General features: G+C 35.6%; 1 pseudogene; it reads left to right on the top strand.

The window, feature by feature from the left end:
- The first annotated feature begins 21,985 nt into the window (after positions 1 to 21,985).
- Positions 21,986 to 22,362, top strand: LOC117197060 (40S ribosomal protein S3-like; annotated as a pseudogene).
- The last annotated feature ends 271 nt before the right edge of the window (positions 22,363 to 22,633 follow it).

The raw sequence follows: 22,633 nt of genomic DNA, 5'->3' as shown, positions 1-22,633 counted from the left end.
AGAGTGTTGAATATTTCTGAAAGTAATTATTCCTCTAGGAAAATCAGCCTTTGATAGCTTCATGAGTTGTGAAAAGCAAAATGCCAATGAAAAATATCTGATTTTCTGGCTTCAAATAAGACACTGTCCCTTCATGAGATTGTGATGTTCAGAGTGTACTGAGGCATGCGTAGTTTGAGTTTTATAGCACTTGAGTATATTTGTATAATGTTTTATGTCAGTGGTTCTCAAGCTTGCGCATGCCCCAGAATAAACAAGAAGCCTTGTTAAATGAGTATTGCTGGCCATCCTCCCCAGCATTTCTGATTGAGCAAGTCTGAGGGGGGAGCGGTGTAAGAACTTGCATTTCTAATAAGTTCCCAGGTTGTCCTAATGTTGCTTAGGACAAGGACCTAAGCTTACCCAAGGACCGCACTTAGAGAAAATGCTGTACACTATTCTTAAAAAGTTCGTTTCACATTATCATGAGGTTCATTTGTCATTAAGCTTCACAAAATAGGAAAGGCTGACATAATTCCTTTTATGTTATGCATAGAAGAAGCAGATGCTGAAGTTAATTTGCCAATGTTATTCATATGGTAAATCAGTGATGAAGTAAGTGCTGGAATCCATCTTTTAACTCTTAGTGTTGGCTTTAGTGATACAAATTCTCCTTTAAATAAGATCCAGTTGGTAAGGCCAAGGGTTAGGATATGAGATGATCTTTATTGTTAGGTACGTAGGATATAAACTAAGGACAAACTCCTTTGCCTGGGATTCAAGGTTTTCATGATCAGTCCCCAATGTGAATTTTTGCCCCATCTCCAAATTATCTCTATCCAAGGTTCCAAACAAACTGGAACTTCCTCAAATGAGGCAGGTTGTTTTCTGCCTTCAAACAGGGAGACCTTTCAGTTATTCCCTCCATCTCTTCTCACTAAAATTATATTTCTCAGTATTCAGTAATATGTCACTTTTTCCATAGAATTTTTCTTTCTAACCTTTCCCCTAACTGCTTCATCTTCACATAGTAAGTGCTACATAGGTATTCATTAAATGAACAAATATAAGTCTTGCATTGTGGAGGGAATAATGTGTGGGTTTTGTTTTTGGTTTTGATTTTTTGGCGAGGTGGAGGTACACAGATAAGTGGGAAAAGCTAGTGGTAGGTTTTTATATTTGCTTAACTTTATTTTCTATCTTTGTGTTTTATTTTCATCTTTAACTTACTGTAAAATTGACTTTTTGTGTGTGTATAGTTCTGTGAATCTATATATTCATATAACTGCAGCCAAAGTCAGAATATAGAACAATTCTATTGCCCCATAAAACTCCCTCATATTTTACCCCTTTGTATTTGTACCCTTCCTACACCCCTAATCTCTGGCAACCATTGATCTGTTCTCTGTCACTATAGTTTGTCTTTAGGAGAATGCCATAGTACAAATGGAATTATACAGAATGTACATTTTTGAGACTGGCCTCTTGCCCTCAGCATAATGCCTTTTGAGATTTTTCCAAGTTGTTCAGTATATCAACAGTTTTGTTGTTTGCTTTATATTGGCATTTTGTTTTGTTTTATTTTTGGTTGACTAGTTGTCCTTTTTATGGATAAACCACAACTTATCCATTCAGTTATTGAAGGATATGATGTTGCTTCTATTCTTACATGATTATGAACAGAGCTGCTATAAACATTTGTACACAGGTTCTTGTGTGAATGTTTTCTTTTTTTTAATTTAATTTAAAAGATTATTTATTTATTTATTTATTTATTTATTTATTTATTTATTGGCTGCATCGGGTCTTAGTTGTGGCATGCAGGATCTTCGTTGAGGCATGCGGGATCCTTTGTTGTGGGGCACAGGCTTCTCTCTCGTTGTGGCATGCAGGTTTTTTCTCTTTTCTAGTTGTGGCGCTCAGGCTCCAGGGTGTGTGGGCTCTGTAGTTTGCAGCACACAGGCTCTCTAGTTGAGGCGTGCGAGCTCGGTACTGTGGTGCGCGGGCTTAGTTACCCCACTGCACGTGGGGTCCTAGTTCCCTAGCCAGGGATCGAACCCACGTTTCCTGCATTAGAAGATGGATTATTTACCACTGGACCACCAGGGAAGTCCCTGTGAATGTTAGTTTTCATTTCTCTAGGGTAAGTACTCAGAACTTGGATGTCTGGGGCAGATAGTAAGTATATGCTTAACTTAATAAGAAACTGCAAAATTGATTTCCAGAGTAGCTGTATCATTTTGCATCACACCAGTGATATTGGAGAGTTGCAGTTGTTATGCATCCTCACCAGTACTTGGTGTTGTCAGTATTTTTTTTTTTTTTTTGCGGTACGCGGGCCTCTCACTGTTGTGGCCTCTCCCATTGCGGAGCACAGGCTCCGGACGCGCAGGCTCAGCGGCCATGGCTCACGGGCCCAGCCGCTTCGTGGAATGTGGGATCTTCCCGGACCGGGGCACGAACCCACGTCCCCTGCATCGGCAGGCGGACTCTCAACCACTGCGCCACCAGGGAAGCCCATCAGTATTTTTTATTTTATCCATTCTAATAGGTAGGAAGTGGTATCTATTGTAGCTTTAATTTGCATTTCTCTAATGACTAATGATCTTTTTATGTAAATATTTTCGATCCATACATCTTTTTTGGTGAAGTATCTATTCAAGTCTTTTGCCCATTTTAAAAACTGTGTTGTTTTCTTACTGTTGAGTTTGGGGGTTCTCTGTATATCCTGTATTGAAGTTCTTTGTTACAGATGTAATTTGCAACTATTTTCTCTTAATCTTTTCATTTTTCTCATAGTGTCTTATGCAGAACGGTAGTTTTAAATTTTGATGAAGTCCAATTTGTCTATATTTTCTCTTATGGATTATGCTTTTAGAGTCATGTAAGAATTTTTTGTCTAAGAAAGTACATTATTGAATGCCTAGGACTGAAGTTGGAGAAGGATGGGGTCTGTGGTAGGTACAAAATTTCTTTTTAGGGTGATGAAAATGTCCTAAAATTAATTTATAGTGATATCCTCACAACTCGGTGAATGTATTAAGAACCATTGAACTGTATACCTTGGGTGTATTTTATGTTATGTAAATTATGTCATAAATTTGTATCTTGTATCTCATTGCATCTCAAAAATACTATTTAAATTAATTGAATTAATTTATAATAAATATTGTATCAATAATATGCTGTACTTGATTAAATTAATTAAAATAAATTAATTCACTAAATTGATTAAAATAAGACTGTCTTAAAATAACTCTTTGTCTAATCTGAGTCATAAAAAATCTATGTTTTCTTCTAAAATATATATAGATTTGTAATATATATCTATAGCAATAGTCCATTTTGGGTTAATTTTTGTATAATTTCTGTATAAGGTGTAAACTTGAAGTTGAGGTAATTATTTTTGCTGTTGTTGTTAGTTGGCTGCCTAGTTGTTCCAACACCATTTGTTCAAAGGACTACCTTCCTCTTTTGATTTGCCTTCATACCTTTGTCAAGAATCATTTAGCCATATTTGTGCTGGTATATTTCAGGACCCTCTTCTGCTCCGCTGGTCTGTACTTTTACCAGTACCACACTGGCTTGATTACTGTAGCTCTATAGTAAGCTTGACATCTAGCAGTGCTGTTTCTCAACTTCATTCTTCTGATTCAAGTTTCTTTTAGCTAGTCTTGTTGCTATACCTTTCCACATAAATTTTAGAATAAATCTGTCTATATCTACAAAAAATCGCTGGGATTTTGTTTGGAATTGTGTTAAATCTATAGATCAGTTCAGAGAGGATTAACATTTTTATAGGATCAGTCTTCCAATTCATGAATATCCTATCTCTTGTCATTTATCTAAGTCTTTTTTGATTTATGTCATCAACATTTTGTACTGTTCAGTATACAGATACTATGCATGTTTTGTTAGATTTATATTTAAGTATTTCATTATTTTTGAACTCTTAGACAGTAAAAAAAATTCTGTTTTAAAAGTTTTCTGTTCATTGTGAATATATAGAAATACAGTTGATTTTTGTGTGTTAACGTTGTATTCTATGACCTAACTAAAATCAATAATTCTTTCTTAAGAAGTTTTTGTGGCTTGTTGGGATTTTCTACTATCATTTTCCTTTTCAATCTCTATCACTTATATTTCTTACTTTAAGCTTACTTCACTGGCAAGAATTTCCAGTATGATGTTGAATAGGAGTGGTGAGAGTACATAGTCGTGCCATATTCACAGTCTTAGGGGGGGAAACATTCTGTCTTTCACTTTTAAATATGATGTTAGCTATAGTCTTTTATTTTTTATTGAAGTACAGTTGATGTACAATATTATATGTTATAGGTGTAAAATATAGTGATTCACAATTTTTAAAGGTTATACTCTATTTATAGTTATTACAATATGTGGACTATATTCCTCATGTTGTACAGTATATTTTTGTAGCTTATTTTATGCATAATAATTTGTACCTCTTAATCTCCTCTATTGCCCCTCCCCCCTTCCCTCTCCCCATGGGTAACTACTAGTTTGTTCTCTGTATCTGTGAGTCTGCTTCATTTTTGTTATATTCACTGGTCTGTTTTATTTTTTAGATTCCATATATAATGATATCATATAATATTTGTCTTTCTCTGTCTTCTTTCACTTAACATAATACCCTCCAAGTCCATCAGTGTTGCTGCAAATGGCAAAATTTCATTCCTTTTTATGGCTGAGTAGTATTCCATTCTATGTACATACCACATCTTCTTTATCCATTCTTCAGCTGATAGACACTTAGGTTGCTTCCCTGTCTTGACTATTGTAAATAAAGCTGCTTTGAACATTGGTGTGCATGTATCTTTTTGAATTAGTGTTTCTGTTTTTTTTCCAATTTATACCCAAGAGTGGAATTGCTGGGTCATATGGTAGTTCCCTTTCTAGTTTTTTTGAGAAACCTCCATACCGTTTTCCACAGTGGCTGCACCAGTTTACATTCGCACCAACAGTTTATGAGGTTCCCTTTTCTGCACATCCTAGCCAACATTTATTATCTGTGTTCTTTTTGATAATAGCCATCCTGACAGGTGTGAGATTTTCTCATTGTGGTTTTGGTTTGCTTTTCCCTGATGATTAGCAATGTTGAGCATCTTTTCATCTGCCTGTTGGCCATTGGCAATTCTTTGGAAAACGGTCTGTTCAGTTCTTCTGCCCATTTTTTGATTTGTTTGTTTTTTTGATGTTGAGTTCTATGAGCTATTTGGGTATGTTGGATATTAACCCCTTATCGGTCATAACATTTGCAGATATTTCTCCCATTCAGTAGATTGTCTTTTCATTTTGTCAGTGGTTTCCTTTACTGTGTAAAAGCTTTTAAGTTTAATTAGGTCCCATTTGTTTATTTTTGCTTTTATTTCCTTTGCTTTAGGAGGCAGATTCAAAAAAATCTTGCTACGATTTATGTCAGAGTGTTCTGCCTATGTTTTCCTCTAGGAGTTTTATGCTTTCCAGTCTTACATTTAGGTCTTTAACACCATATACAAAAATAAACTCAACATGGATTATAAACTTAAATTTAAGACCGGAAACTGTAGTCTTTTTAAAAATATACCTTCTTTAGGTTGAGGAAGTTCCCAACCATCCCTACCTTGCTGAGAGTATTATCATGAATGGTTGTTGTTTTGTTAAAATGCTTTTTCTGTGTCAATTTATATTACCCTGTAGCTTTTATTTGTTAGACTCTTAATATACTGGATTAAATTGATTTTCAAATACTGAACCAACAGTGCATTCCTGTGATAAGTCCCACTTCGTTGTGTTGTATCATTCTTTATATATATTGTCGGATTATATTTGCTAATATTTGGTAAAAGATTTTTATGTTTATGACGGAAATTGGTTTTTAGGTTTCATTTCTTGGGCTGTCATCTGTTTTTAAATCTTTAATTTTATTTATTTATTAATAAGTTAGTTAATACAAATAAAATAGGCAGAAAATATGATTTCCAAATTTTGAATAGTATAGATCTTAAGTATTGTGGAGTTCATGGTGGAAGGTGATCAATGTCATTGTTTATCTTTGATATTAGGGTAACTCAATTTTATACAATGAATAGAGAATTGTTTCCTTATCTTCAGTTTTCTAGAAATATTTGGTAGAATCAATGTTATTTGTTCTTTTAATATTTGGTAGAATTCACCAGAGAAACCATTTGACCTTGGGAATTTTTTTTTCCTAAAGATTTTTAACTATGAATACAATTTCTTTAATAATTATAGAACTATTCATGTTATCTATTTCATCTCTTTTTCACTTTGCAGCTTTTTAGCAAGTTGTCAGTTTTTTTCAAGTTGTTAAACTTATGTGCATGGAGTTCTTTGTAATATATCCTTATTTTAATGTCTGCAGAATCTGTACAGGAATCCCCCTCTTTCATTCCTGCTATGGTAGTTTGTCTGTCTCTCCATCTGTCTCTCTCTCCTTTTTTTGTCTTCAGTTTTGTCAGAGGTTTATCAATTTTGAAGATCTTTCCAAAGCACTAGCTTTTGGTGTCATTGATTTTCTCTGTGACATATGCTTTATATTTTATTGACTTATCTTACTTGTTATTTCCTTCCTTATGCTTGCTGTTATTTTTCTAGTTTCTTAAGATGAAAGTTTGGATTACTTACTTGAGATCATTTTCTTTTTCTAATATAAGCATTTAGCTGCTAGCAGTAATTTAGCTGAATTCCACAGCTTTTGCAATGTTGTATTCTCATTTTTGTTTAGTTCACAATATTTTCTAATTTTGTTGGAGATTTTCTGTTTGACCTGTGGATTATTTAGAAATATGTTGTTTAATTTTCAAGTGTTTGGAGATTTTATTACTGTCCTTCCGTAATTTAGTTCTAGTTTACTTTCATTATGGGCATAGAAATTGCTTTGAATGATTTAACTTTAAAAATTCCTAAGTTTTGTTTTCTAAACAGAGATATGGTCTATCTTGGTGAGTATTCTATGTGCACTTGGAAAGAATGTGTATTCTGTTGTTGGGTCAAGTGTTCTAAAATTGTCAGATCCAATTGCTTGATGATATAGTCCAATTATTCTACATCTTAATGATTTATTGTCTGTTAGTTTTGTCTATTACTGAGAAAGGAGTGTAGAAGTCTCCACGTATAATTGTGGATTTGTATGTCTATCTGTCATTTTTTCTTCATTTTTTTAAGCTCTACTATTAGGTGTTCATGCAATTAAGATTGTTATTTTTAGTCTTTATGGATGTTTTGATCGTGTTATCATTATTGCTCTTTTCTTTTCCTTGTTAAATTTCTTTGCTCCAATGTCTAATTTCTCTTACATTAATATAGCTACTAATGCTTATTTTGGTTAATATGTATATGATATATTTCTTTTCAATCATTTGGTTTTTAACCTACCTGTATTATTACATTAGAAGTTTCTCAGAGATATAGTTGGTTCACTTACATACATTATGAAAATCTTAGATTTTCAATTTGTTTGGTTGGGCCATTTAAATTTAGTGTAATTTGACGTGTTTGGATTTAGGACTATTATTTTATTGTTTTCTGTTTTCTCTGTTTTTGGTTTCTTTATGTTCTCTAGTCCCTGTTTTCTCTGGTGTTATTTGAATATTAAAAAAAAAAATACTTTATCTACTGTGTTTTTAAACTTTACCTCATCTTATAATTTTGGTAGTGAATTCTCTTGGGATTACAAGTGATTCCTGCAGAATCAATATTTTACCACTTCAAATAAAAAGTTCAAACCATGTAGGTTCATTTTTCCTACTCCCATTATTTTGCAGTTTTCTTTCATATTACCTATACATTCATTGAAAACCTCATTAGACTATAATTTTAATGTTCAGCAGTGCAACATATTATTTAAAAGTCAGTACCCTCTAGGTCCATCCATATTGTTGCAAATGGCAAGATTTCATTGTTTCTTATGCCTGAATTATACAAAAATATCTCACCTCTTTGTCCATTCTTCTGTCGATAGACATTTATATTGCTTCCATATCTTCCTTTGTTTGTTTTTTGTTAGTTTACATTTTTTTTGAATTTTATTTATCTTTTTATACAGCAGGTTCTTAGTAGTCATCCATTTTATACACATCAGTGTATACATGTCAATCCCAATCTTCCAATTCATCACCCCCCCTTGCTTTCCCCCCTTGGTGTCCATATATCTGTTGCCTACATCTGTGTCTCTTTCTGTCCTGCAAAGTGGTTCATCTGTACCATTTTTCTAGTTTCCATATATATGCATTAATATACGATATTTGTTTTTCTCTTTCTGACTTACTTCACTCTGTATGACAGTCTCTAGATTCATCCACGTCTCTACAAACGATCCAGTTTCATTCCTTTTTACGACTGAGTAATATTCCATTGCATATATATACCACATATTCTTTATCCATTTGTCTGTCGATGGGCATTTAGGTTGCTTCCATGACCTGGCTATTGTAAATAGTGCTGCAATAAACATTGGGGTGTATGTGTCTTTTTGAATTATGGTTTTCTCTGGGTATATGCCCAGTAGTGGGCTTGCTGGGTCATACGGTAGTTCTATTTTTAGTTTTGTAAGGAACCTCCATACTGTTCTCCATAGTGGCTGTATCAATTTACATTCCCACCAATAGTGCAAGAGGGTTCCCTTTTCTCCACACCCTCTCCAGCATTTGTTGTTTGTAGATTTTATGATCATGCCCATTCTAACTGGTGTAAGGTGATACCTCATTGTAGTTTTGATTTGCATTTCTGTAATAATTAGTGATGTTGAGCAACTTTTCATGTGCTTCTTGGCCATCTGTATGTCCTCTTTGGAGAAATGTCTATTTAGGTCTTCTGCCCATTTTTGGCTTATGTTGTTTGTTTTTTTTAATACTGAGCTGCATGAGCTGTTTATATATTTTGGAGATTAATCCTTTGTCCATTGATTCGTTTGCAAATATTTTTCCCATTCTGAGGGTTGTATTTTTGTCTTGTTTGTTGTTTCCTTTGCTTTGCAAAAGCTTTTAAGTTTCATTAGGTCCCATTTGTTTATTTTTATTTCCATTACTCTAGGAGGTGGATCAAAAAAGATCTTGCTGTGATTTATGTCAGAGTGTTCTTCCTATGTTTTCCTCGAAGAGTTTTATAGTGTCTAGTCTTATATTTAGGTCTCTAATCAATATTGAGTTTATATTTGTGTATGGTGTTAGGGAGTGTTCTAATTTCATTCTCTTACATGTAGCTGTCCAGTTTTCCCAGCACCACTTATTGAAGAGACTGTCTTTTTCCATTGTATATCCTTGCCTCCTTTGTCATAGATTAGTTGGCCATAGGTGGGTGGGTTTATCTCTGGGCTTTCTATCCTCTTCCATTGATCTATATTTCTGTTTTTGCAACAGTACCATATTATCTTGATTACTGTAGCTTTGTAGTATAGTCTGAAGTCAGGGAGTCTGATTCCTCCAGCTCCGTTTTTTTCCCTCAAGACTGCTTTGGCTATTCGGGGTCTTTTGTTTCTCCACACAAATTTTAAGATTTTTTGGTCTAGTTCTGTAAAAAATGCCATTGGTAATTTGATAGGGATTGCATTGAATCTGTAGATTGCTTTGGGTAGTGGAGTCTTTTTCACAATATTGATTCTTCCAATCCAAGAACATGGAATATGTCTCCATCTGTTGGTTTCATCTTTAATTTCTTTCAACAGTGTCTTATAGTTTTCTGCATACAGGTCTTTTGTCTCCCTAGGTAGGTTTATTCCTACGCATTTTATACTTTTTGTTGCAATGGTAAATGGGAGTGTTTCCTTAATTTCTCTTTCAGATTTTTCATCATTACTGTATAGGAATGCAAGAGATTTCTGTGCATTACTTTTGTATCCTGCAACTTTACCAGATTCATTGATTAGCTCCATTGATTAGTAGCTTTGTGGTAGCATCTTTAGGATTCTGTATGTATAGTATCATGTCATCTGCAAACAGTGACAACTTTACTTCTTCTTTTCCAATTTGTATTCCTTTTATTTCTTTTTCTTCTCTGATTGCCATGGCTAGGACTTCCAAAACTATGTTGAATAATACTGGTGAGAGACTACATCCTTGTCTTGTACCTGATCTTAGAGGAAATGCTTTCAGTGTTTCACCATTGAGAATGATGTTTGCTGTGGGTTTGTTGTATATGGCCTTTATTATGTTGAGGTAGGTTCCCTCTATGCCCACTTTCTGAAGAGTTTTTATCATAAATGGGTGTTGAGTTTTGTCAAAAGCTCTTTTTCATCTATTGAGATGATCATATGGTTTTTCTTCTTCAGTTCGTTAATATGTTGTATCACATTGATTAATTTGCATATATTGAAGAATCCTTGCATCGCTAGGATAAATCCCACTTGATCATGGTGTATGATCCTTTTAATGTGTTGTTGGATTCTGTTTGCTAGTATTTTGTTGAGGATTTTTACATCTGTTTTCGTCTGTGATATTGGTCCATAATGTCCATTTTTTGTTGTATCTTTGTCTGGTTTTGGTATCAGGGTGATGGTGGCCTCATACAATGAATTTGGGAGTGTTCCTTCCTCTGCAATTTTTTGGAAGAGTTTGAGAAGGATGGGTGTTAGCTCTTCTCTAAATGTTTGATGGAATTCACCTATGAAGCCATCTAGTCCTAGACCTTTGTTTGTTGGAAGATTTTTAATCACAGTTTCAATTTCATTACTTGTGATTGGTATGTTCATATATTCTATTTCTTCCTGGTTCAGTCTTGGAAGGTTATACCTTTCTAAGAATTTGCCCATTTCTTCCAGGTTGTCCATTTATTAGCATAGAGTTGCTTGTGTTAATCTCTTACGATGCTTTGTATTTCTGCAGTGTCTGTTATAACTTCCTTTTCATTTCTATTTTTATTGATTTGAGTCCTCTCCCTCTTTTTCTTGATGAGTCTGGTAATGGTTTATCAATTTTGTTTATCTTCTCAAAGAACCAGCTTTTAGTTTTATTGATCTTTGCTATTGTTTTCTTTGTTTCTATTTTATTTATTTCTCCTCTGATATTTATGATTTCTTTACTTCTGCTGACTTTAGGTTTTGTTCTTTCTCTAGTTCCTTTAGGTGTAACGTTAGATTGTTTATTTGAGATATTTCTTGTTTCTTGTGGTAGGCTTGTATAGCTATAAACTTCCCTCTTAGAACGGCTTTTGCTGCATCCCATAGGTTTTGGATCATCTTGTTTTTTTTTTTTGTTTGTTTGTTTTGGATCGTCGTGTTTTTAATGTCATTTGTCTCTATGTATTTTTTGATTTCCTCTTTGATTTCTTCAGTGATCTCTTGGTTATTTAGTAACATATTGTTTAGCCTCTATGTGTTTGTGCTTTTTACGTTTTTTTCAGTGTAAGTGATTTCTAATCTCATAGCGTTGTGCTCAGAAAAGATGCCTGATATGATTTCAGTATTCTTAAAGTTACCAAGGCTTGATTTGTGACCCAAGATGTGATCTATCCTGGAGAATGTGCCATGTGCACTCGAGAAGAAAGTGTAATCTGTGGTTTTTGGATGGAATGTCCTGTAAATATCAATTAAATCTATCTGGTCTAGTGTGTCATGTAAAGCTTATTTTTTCTTAGTAATTTTCTGTTTGGATGATCTGTCCATCGGTGTAAGTGATGTGTTAACGTCCCCCACTATTACCGTGTTACTGTCGATTTCCTCTTGTAGAGCTGTTAGCAGTTGCCTATGTATGTAGGTGCTCCTGTGTTGGGTGCATATATATTTGTAATTGTTATATCTTCTTCTTGGATTGATCCCTTGATCATTATGTAGTGTCCTTCCTTGTCTCTTGTAACATTCTTTATTTTAAAGTCTATTTTATCTGATATAAGCATTGCTACTCCAGCTTTCTTTTGAAAGGATAGCTTTTTCCATCCCCTCACTTTCAGTCTGAATGTGTCCCTAGGTCTGAAGTGGGTCTCTTGTAGACAGCATATATATGGGTCTTGTTTTTGTATCCATTCAGCAAACCTTTGTCTTTTTGTGGGAGCATTTAATCCATTCACGTTTAAGGTAATTATCGATATGTATGTTCCTATTACCATTTTCTTAATTGTTTTGTTTTTGTTTTTGTAGGTCCTTTTCTTCTCTTGTGTTTCCCAGTTAGAGAAGTTCCTTTAGCTATTCTTGTAGAGCTGGTTTGGTGGTGCTGAATTCTCTTAGCTTTTGCTTATCTGTAAAGGTTTTGTTTTCTCCATCGAATCTGAATGAGATCCTTGCCATGTAGAGTAATCTTGGTTGTAGGTTCTTCCCTTTCATTACTTTCAATATGTCCTGTCACTCCCTTTTGGCTTGTAGAGTTTCTGCTGAGAAATCAGCTGTTAACCTTACGGGATTTCCCCTGTATGGCATTTGTCATTTTTCCCTTGCTGCTTTCAATAATATTTCTTTGTCTTCAATTTTTGTGAACTTGATTACTAAGTGTCTCGGCGTGTTTCTGCTTGGGTTTTTCCTGTATGGGACTCTCTACACTTCCTGGACTTGTGTGGCTATTTCCTTTCCCATGTTGGGGAAGTTTTTGACTCTAATCTCTTCAAATATTTTCTCGGGTCCTTCCTCCCTCTCTTGTTCTTCTGGGACCCCTGTAATGCAAATGTTGTTGCGTTTAATGTTGTCCCAGAGGTCTCTTAGGCTGTCTTCATTTCTTTTCATTCTTTTTTCATTATTCTCTTCCGCAGCAGTGAATTCACCATTCTGTCTTCCAGGTCACTTATCCATTCCTCTGCCTCAGTTATTCTGCTAATGATTCTTTCTAGTGTATTTTTCATTTCAGTTATTGTGTTGTTCATCTCTGTCTGTTCGTTCTTTAATTCTTCTAGATCTTTGTTAAACATTTCTTGCATCTTCTCGATCTTTTCCCTCCATTCTTTTTCCAAGGTCCTCGATAATCTTCATTATCATTATTCTGAATTCTTTTTCTGGAAAGTTGCCTATCTCCACTTCATTTAATTGTTTTTCTGGTGTTTTATCTTGTTCCTTCATCTGGTACATAGCCCTCTGCCTTATCATCTTGTCTATCTTTCTGTGAATGTGGTTTTTGTTCTACAGGCTGCAGGATTGTAGTTCTTCTTGCTTATGCTTTCTGCTCTCTGGTGGATGAGGCTATCTAAAAGGCTTGTGCTGCTTACATATCTTGACCACTGTAAATAATGCTGCAGTGAATATAAGGGTGAATATATCTTTCTGAACTAATGGTTTTGTTTTCTTTGGGGAAATACCTGGAAATAGAATTGCTGACACTAGAGGGTATTATGCTAAGTGAAATAAATCAGACAGAGAAAGACAAATATGATTTCAATTATAATGGAATCTGAAAAACAAAACAAAGCAAACCAAACAGAACAGAAACAGACTCATAGATTCACAGAGCAAACTAGTGGTTGCCAGAGGGGCGAAGTAGGGTTGGCAAAATAGGTGAAGAGAATTAAAAGGTGCAGACTTTGAATTTTAAAATAAATGAGTCACAGGGGTGTAATATAGTCATAGCATAAGGAATATAGTCAATGATACTTTTGTGTATGCTGACAGATGGCTACTAGACTTAATGTGATCATTTCACAATGTATTTGATTGTCAAATAACTATGTTGTATACCTGAAACTAATAACATTGCACATCAACTATACTTTCATAAAAAATAAAGTGGCTGAAGACACATAAAAAGCCAATGGAAGAGTAATATATATTTATCTTAATTTTCCACTTCTGTTGCTTTCTGTTCATTTCTGATATTCCACGTTTCTTTCTTGTATAATTCCCCTTCTGTCTGAAGATCTTGCTTTAGCAATTATTTTAGAGCAACAGTTTTTCTTAATTTTCTTTCATCTGAGAATGTCTTTATTTTTGTTCATGGAGGATATTTTTTTCTGAAGATAGAATCCAGGTTTTGCAGTTGTTTTCTTTTAGCACTTGAAATATATTGTTCTGCTTTCTTCTTGGCTCCATGGTTTCTAATGAGAACCGTGCAGCCATTTGAATTTTTGTTCATCTATAAGTAATGCATAATTTTACTCAGTTTGCTTTCCATATTTTTCTTTGTGTTTAGTTTCCCGTAGTTTGATTGTGATTTGTCCTGGCGTGGATTTCTTCATGTTTATCCTTTTCTGGGTTTTCTGAGATTATTGAATTTGTAGGTGTGTGTTTTTCCTCAAATTCAGAAATTTTCCAGTCATTATTTCCTCAAATATTTTTACTATGCTGTACCTTTTCTCATCTTATACTGGTCCTTTGTTGATATGAATATTAGGCTTTTTGGAATTGTTCCACTAGTAACTGAGGCTCTCTTAACTTTTTTCCAGTCATTTTTCTCTATATTTCACATTGGATAATTTCTATTGAGCTATCTTTACATTTTCAAACTGTTTTTTCTGTCATCTCCGTTCTGCTATCTGCCCATCTAGTGAGTTTAATGATCCCTTAGTTATTCTATTTTTCAGTTCTAGTTAACAGTTCCATTTAGTTCTTCTTTACATCTTCTTTTTCTGAGACTTTTAAACTTTCCAGTCATTTCAGGAGTGTTCACAATTACTTGGAGTTATTTTAAAATTTGTCTGGCAATTTCATTTTCTGTGTCATCTGGGATAGGTGTCTCTTAATTGTCTTTTTCCATGGGAAGTGAGGTTTTCCTGATTCTTTAAATGCCATGTAATTTTGGATTGTATCCTAGACCTTTTGAATTTTATTTTCTGAGTCTACTTCTTATTTAAGTCCTACAGAGAATTTCAGCATTTTTGTTTTAGCAGATGTTCAGTCTACTTGGGTTTAGGCCACAAGTCCTGAGCAGCTTTATATGGACAGTAGTCTCGGCATCAGTTGTGTGGTCAAAGCCTCTGCAGTGCTACTTGGATCTGTCCTTCATGAGTACCCCCTACTGGGGGATTTGAACAGTGGTCTATCCCACTATAATTTAGTTCTCAAAGTCTTTGTATGCTGTTTACGGTCAGATCCATACATGTTCATCGTGTGCTGAGCCCAGGAGTTCATAAACAACCATAAGAGGTCTTTTTCTGACCTTCTTTCTATCTATAATCTCCCCCATATTTCCTGTTTTCCAAGGGTTTTCTTCTCAGTCACCTGGCCAGAAAGCTGAAACTCCAGTTATCCTACTCTGCCATGTATTTCACACAAAAGCATCAAACTCCAAGGCCAGGCAGTGGGAGAATAGAGGGGAAAAAAAGTCACCCAATGTTACTACCGCAGCTCCTTTAACCAGAGAAGATTGCCTTCCCTCAGAGTTTTGGATCCTGTGGCTCCTGTTATTGCCCTGCTGCAATGAGATTGTTTGGGGGCCAGGGCACAAGAGAACAGAGAATGGAAAAAAAGGAGAAAAACCCAGTAGCTTTCTACTCTCCTTTCCCACTCCTTTAGTCGTTCCTAGTAGTCTTCTCTCAGATCTCTCTTTGTCCAATTAGTTCCCACTTCCTAGTTTTAAGCTGTGTTGATTTTAGGTATGGGGATAATGCAGGAGGAAAAGGAATGTGGCAGTTTTACTTTCAGTTGGGTGGTACTTGAAATTCTGTTCGTCTTCTACTATTTACTTGTTAGAGTCTTCAGTAACTGCTGCATGAAACAGAGAATAGAGCAGTGCTCACCAAGGGTTGGGGAGCAGGGGAAAGGGAGAGATGTTCAATTGGCATAAAGTTTCAGTTATGCAAGATGAATAAGTTCTTGAGACCTGCTGTACAACAGAGCACCTATATTTAACAATACTGTGTTGTCCACTTAAAATTTGTTAAAAGGGTAGATCTCATGTGAAGTGCTCCCAAAAAATGAGGTGAGATACAAACTTTATGATGTAATGGATGTGTCTGTTACTTTAATTATGGTTTCATGGGTGTGTGCTTATATTCAAACTCATTTAATTACGGACTTAAATATGTGCAGCGTTTTTGTATATCAATGATACCTGAATAAAGCTGTTAAAAAAATAGCTGCTGCATGCATTTTGCCCAGATTTTCTAGCCACAGTTAGTGGGAAAGATAGCGTGTGATTACTTTCTTACTCAGACCCAGAGCCTCCCATCAGCCATATGATCTTTTTGTTTGCTGAGGCACATTTTTGCTGAGGTACATTTTTTAAACATCATGGCCTTTTATGTATGAATCAGTTTCATCACTGGTTGAGAGTCTTTATGATAGTAGGATACAGTATCTTACCCAGAGTTGTATGACCTGCAGTGCTTAGGAGAATGATGTGTACATCACCCATTGTTACACAGAAACTATTTGTTGAATCAGTGATTACATAAAATCAATTCACTTTCCCTCTGGATCATTCCAATTAAGACAGTCTAGGGGAAATCCAGATGTTTTGAATACAGTTATGAATAAAATAAAATAGCTATTATACATTCATCTCTTTACCAGAAAATCAAGTAAAAGACCTGCCCCTAAGTAAAATCTTGTTCTAATAGAGAGGGAGGAAGAGAGGGAGAGAAAGAGAGAGCAAACCTACATAACTAACGGTTAGAAGGTGCTTAATGTCATTAAAAATAATGTTCAAAATTGATTTCCTAAGGAGAAACTGCTAAAATGCCTACATTTTAGCCCTTCTGTCATTAGAGTTACATTAAATGTTTCAACCTCATGATTTGACTCAAGTCATTTGACTCAGTTTTTATTGGTAGATCAGTAATTAATGGAATAGCCTGAGCAATTTCAGAGTTAACTTTATTAATTTGACAACATTTATTTAACAAATATCAAACTCCTACACTATGAAAAGCTCTTGATGATGTGATCGGATGTAAAAGTGAGTGAAATAGTTACTTTCCTCCATGATAGAGGCTGACAGACTTTTTCTGCAAAGCATCACATAGTAAATATTTTAGGCTTTTCAGGCTGTATGGTCTGTGTCACAACCACTCAACTCTGCTGTTGTAGTGCAGAAACACAGGGACAATATGTATAGACAAAATGTATATGAATGGGCATGGCTGTCTTTCAGTAAAACTTTATTTACTAAAGCAAGTGGCACACTGAACTTGGGCTCTAGTTTGCCTGGGTACTATGAGAGTACAGGATATGGGTCCTCTAACCTAGTCTGCCAAAAATGATGCTTGCAGAAGTCTTCCTGGAAAAGGTGATGTCTGAGATAAGTTCCAAAGTAAAAGTAAAGTTAGGTGAAGAATTATCAGAGAGAAAAAGGTGGGGTTAAAGTATATTTTATCAGGAGGAAATAACATGAGCAGAGGTACAGAGGTATGTGTAAAGAATCACCCATAGATTTGGATTTTCTGAAGCTTAAAAGAAAAGGCCAGGAGTGAGTGTTTCTAAGCCGGTGTGGTGCTCAAATGAGAGATGAGTTTGGAAAAGTCAGTAGGTATCCAGTGAAGGGTCTTAGGCAAAGCATCAATGTGTTCAGGTTTTCATTTTATATAAATACACTTTCTAAGTGTGTGTGGAACTCAAGTGAGATGGAAGATGATGGGGGTGGGGAAGCAAGAACGGCGTGTGCCACAATTGTTGAGCACTTCATCATTTCCCTGTTGATCACTGGATTTTTTCCTGTTTTGGTATCTTGCCTACAAAGACACTGGATTTTATGCTGTGACTTAAGACAAGCTTCAGATGATTCTTTTCCTTCCTTTGTGATTCTAAGGCAAAGCATAACCCCATATCATCTGATGGTGAATATTTTTCCAACTTTAGTTAAGAATAATTTACAAATATACTTGTATATATTTAAAGTATACAATGTGATGATTTGATATACATTGTGGAATGATTACCAAGATCAAGATAATTAATACATCCGTCACCTCATATAGTTAACTCTGTGCGTGTGTGTGTGTGTGTGTGTGTGTGTGTGTGTGTGTGAATGCTTCAAATCTACTCTCATCAACTTTCAAGTATAAAATACCATATTATTAACTGTATTCACTATGCTGTACATTAGATCCTCAGAACTTATTCTTACAACTGAAAGTTTGTACCCTTTGACCTACATCACCGCATTTCTTCCTCTTGCACAGTCCCTGGCAACCATTGTATTCTCTGTTTCTATGAAATTGGCTTTTTTTTCTTTTCTTTTTTTGTTTTAAGATTCCACATGTAAGTGATGTCATAAGATAGTTATCTTTCTCTGTTTGGTTTATTTCACTTAGCATAATGTGTGCTAGATCCATCCATGTTGCAAATGACAGAATTTACTTTTTTTTTGACTGAATAATACTCCATTACATATATAAGATATAAAATATATAGGATATATAAGATATATAAGATAACATAAGATGTAAGATAAGCTATAGGATATTATATATACCATATATAGAGATATATATGTCTTCCTCCACTTATGATTGGTTTACATTCTGATAAACCCATCATCAATTGAACGTGTCATAAGTTGAAATGCGTTTGATACAACTAACCTATCAAACATCACAGCTTAGCCTAGCCTAAGCTAACCGTGCTCAGAACACTTACACTAGCCTACAGTGAGGCAAAGTCATGTAACACAAAACCTATTCTATAATAAAGTGTTGCATATCACATGTAGTTCATTGAATACTGTACTGAAAGTGGGAAGCAGAATCGTTATGAGGATACTGCATTGTTGTAAATATATTGGGTGTTTACCCTTGTGATCCTGTCGCTGACTGCTGCCACTGCCCAGTATCACAAGAGAGTATCCTACAGCGCTAGCCCAGGAAAAGTTCAAATGCAAAGTCTGAAGTACTTTTTCCAGTGAATGCATATTGCTTTCACACACATTGTAAAGTTGCAAAATCTAAGTTGAACCATCGTAAGTTGGGTACTGTCTGTATATATACATCTCATATTTTCTTTATTCATCTTTCGGAGGTTAAACAACATTTAGGTTGTTTTTTGTGTCTAAGCTATTATGAATAATGCTGCAATGAACATGGATGTGCAGATATCTCTTTAAGATACTGATTTCACTTTCTTCATATATATACCCAGGAGTAAGATTTATGGATCATATGGTAGTTCTATTTTTAATTTTTTGAGGAACAGCCATACTGTTTTCTGTAATGGCTGTACCAATTTACATTACTACCAGCAGTGTATAAGGTCTCCTTTTCTCCACATCTTCACCAATATTTGGTATGTCTTGTCTATTTGGTGGTCATCTTAACAGGTGTGAGGTGATAACTTATGCTTTTGAGGTGCATTTCCCTGCTGATTAGTGATGTTGAGCACCTTTTCATATACCTATTGGCCATTTGAATGTCTTTGGAAAAATGTCTATTTGGGTCCTTTGCCCATTTTTCAATTGTTTGTTTTTGCTATTGAGTTGTATGAGTTCTTTATATATTTTGGATATTAAACCCTTTTAGATGTATGGTTTGCGAGTGTCTTCTCCCATTCTCTAGGTTGCCTTTTTGATTTATTGTTTACTTTGCTGTGCTGAAGATTTTTAGTTTGGTATAGTCTCTTGTTTATTTTAATTGTTGGCTATGCTACTGTTGTCTTATCCAAGAAATCATTGCCAAGGAACCTTTTATTCTATTTTCTTCTAGAAGTTTTATGGTTTCAGGTCTTACATTTGAGTCTTTGATCCATTTTGAGTTAAATTTTGTAAGTGGTATAAAGTAAAGTGTCCAGTTTTATTTCTTTGCCTGTTTTCTCAACAGCATTTATTGAAGAAACTATCCTTTTCCTACTGTGCATTCTTGGCACCATTGTCAAAAGTTAATTGACCATGTATGCATGGATTTATGTCCGGGCTCTCTATTCTGATCCAATGATCTATGTGTGTGTTTCTATGCCTGGACCATATTGTTTTGACTACTATAGCTTTGTAATATAGCTTGAAATCAAGACGTGTCTACATTTAAAAGTGTATCATCACAAATAATAGTATGGTAATATAGTAATTTGAGGGCAGATGACATTAAAGTAACTTGAGGAAATATTTTCAATGTAGACTTTCTCAAGTTATATTATTGTCACCTGCCTGAAAATTACCATAATACCTCAACATATATATAGGGATTAGGAATGTGCCCTCTAGAGTTAGGAGACACAAAACTTGCACAATAAGCAGTGGTCCTGGCAAAACAAAAAACATGCTCTTTCCCTGACATCAACACAAAATAAAACAACAAACCTAAAGGAAAACCAAGACTCCTGATTCAGCTATACCACTGTCCTGCAGTTTATTCACTCTGCTTAATTCTTCCCCCTTTGTCATCTCTAATTCTTAATCCAGAAGACCAGCATATGTGGAATAAATAGAAATCCTTTCAGTTCATTATACTTCACCTTGGGATAGCTCTTGTTTCCAGATGTCCTGGGAACTGTTTCTACTTAGCAAATACATTTCTTTCTTAGGAAACCATACTTACTCACAAACTATCACACTGACAAACCAGATATGAAAGAGAGATACCATCCTCCATACCCAATTTTCTCTTCTTTTTATGCTTTAGAGACATAAATTCATTTTAACTTTCATGAAAAGACTGGAGTTAACAGATTTTTGCCTGCAGTCATCCTAATAGACGTGTGGGCTTTCGAGTCGTTGGATCTGGATTCAAATGTCAGCTCTTGCACTTAACTACGCTTAATGTCTAAACTGAGAAATTTAGATGTTTAAGCTCACTTTCCTTTTCCATATATATGTAGATAATTTAACATAAATAAAAACCCATAGAATTATTAAGATTCAAATAAAAATTTGTAGGTGTTATTATCTCTTTTCAGAAACCAAGGGTAAATGAAGTTAAGTATGCTGTACAATCATATTCTATAATAACAAGTAACATTTTTTGCACTCAGAAAATGTTAGTGTCATACATTCTTCTGATATCCTCTCTTTATGGGAAAACAAAGCTTAGAGTTGATTCATAGATACCATTAAAAACATTCATCTACCTAAACTGTTGAGTCAGGTCAACATAACTGGAATGAGGTGAGGTTGGCATATTCCCTGCCCAATAGGAATTTTTGTTTGGATATATACCTTATTCCCCTCTAATTTGGGAAGTTTATACTGATGCTAATGTGTGTGTGCACACACACATAGCAGAGATGGCAGTCCATCAAGCAGCCGCATAGCACAGGGAGATCAGCTCGGTGCTTTGTGACCTCCTGGAGGGGTGGGATAGGGAGGGTGAGAGGGAGGGAGACGCAAGAGGGAAGAGATATGGGAACATACGTATATGTATAACTGATTCACTTTGTTATAAAGCAGAAACTAACACACCATTGTAAAGCAATTATACCCCAATAAGGATGTTAAAAAAAAAAAAAGCCAGGGGCAATCCCAAGACTCTAGTCAGCACCACTTCTAAATTCAGTTACTCTGAGCTGACTTAAATCCATCTTTCTTCATCTCCTGGGCAGGGTCTCTGTAGAGACATGGTAGTTCTGAGTCTGTGGCCTCATCTGGTACAAAACTGTTCTCTAATGAAAGGCCTGGGGCCAGAGACCTCATTTACTTTCCCTAGAGTCTTCACAGATGGAAATAAGGATTTCCGTTTCACAAAGCAAAAGGGCATGCTGTCGGAACTACGGCAACTGCTTCTCGATTCAATAAAGCAAATTCAAAACCTAATGTCCCCCGCTGCTGACCTTGTCACAGTGACTGTGTTTTTTCAACACTGTTGTATCTCCTTTGTAACTGTGTTTAACTCACTGCAGGGCCAGACACTTGCATGCATGGGAAGAGTGCTGCAAAAGCCTTTGCCCTGTTCAGTGCTGTAAGAAGAAGGATTCTTCAGAGGTGCCAGGAGAGATCTGTGGCTGCCAACAGAAGGTTTTAGAGACAACTATTTACTATTCTGGACTTCTCCTTTTAGGTACTATGCAGGGATAACCATTAGAATTCCATAGATACAACTTCTTCTTTATAAATGAGGAATCTGAGGCCCAGAAGTTTAATTAACTTGCCTAAACTTATATCGATACATCAGTTGGTGGAGGTATCCTAAAATGGCGGCCACAGGAGGTCTGCGTGCCACTGTCCCGGCAAAGTCTCTGCATTATAAACTCCTAGGAGGACTTGCTGTGTGGAGGGCCTGCTATGGTGTGCTTGGTTCATCATGGAGAGTGGGGCCAAAGCCTGTGAGGTCACACTGTCTGGGAATTTCTGTGAATAGACGGCTAAATCCATGAAGGTTGTGGTTGGCCTGATGATCCCCATTGGGGACCCTGTTAACTACTATGTCGATACTAGTATGTGCTATGTGACACTCAGACAGTGTTCACTGGGCATCAAAGTGAAGATCAAGTTGCCTTGGGACCCAAGTGGTAGGATTGGCCTTAAGAAGCCCCTGCCTGACCATGTGAGCGTTATGGAACCCAGAGATGAGATACTGCCCACCACCTCTGTCTCAGAACAGAACGGTGGGAAGCCGGAGCTGCCAGCTATGCCCCAGACAGTACACACAGCATGACAGGGTCTCCTTGGCAGTTGGATCTGGAGTCTGCAGGTTGCTCTCTAAAGATCTTTAGTAAAATCTGTTAAAAAAGAGGAAAAAAAATTAAGATCTCACACAAGAGCCTTTTTATAGCCGCAGGTTGTATTCTCCATTTACTAATCTCTAATAATCACTTATTTTACTCTGGACCAGTGTTTGTTTCAGATCAGAGTTTCTCCAAGTATGATCCCTGAGAAATATGCATCAGAATCTCCTTGTGTGCCAGTTAGAATGCAGATTCCTGGGA

This window comes from Orcinus orca, chromosome 3 (assembly GCF_937001465.1).
Source record: "Orcinus orca chromosome 3, mOrcOrc1.1, whole genome shotgun sequence".
Classification (NCBI taxonomy): domain Eukaryota; kingdom Metazoa; phylum Chordata; class Mammalia; order Artiodactyla; family Delphinidae; genus Orcinus; species Orcinus orca.
Note: the sequence above shows the minus strand (reverse complement) of the source record. Positions and strands in the feature narration are given on the sequence as shown.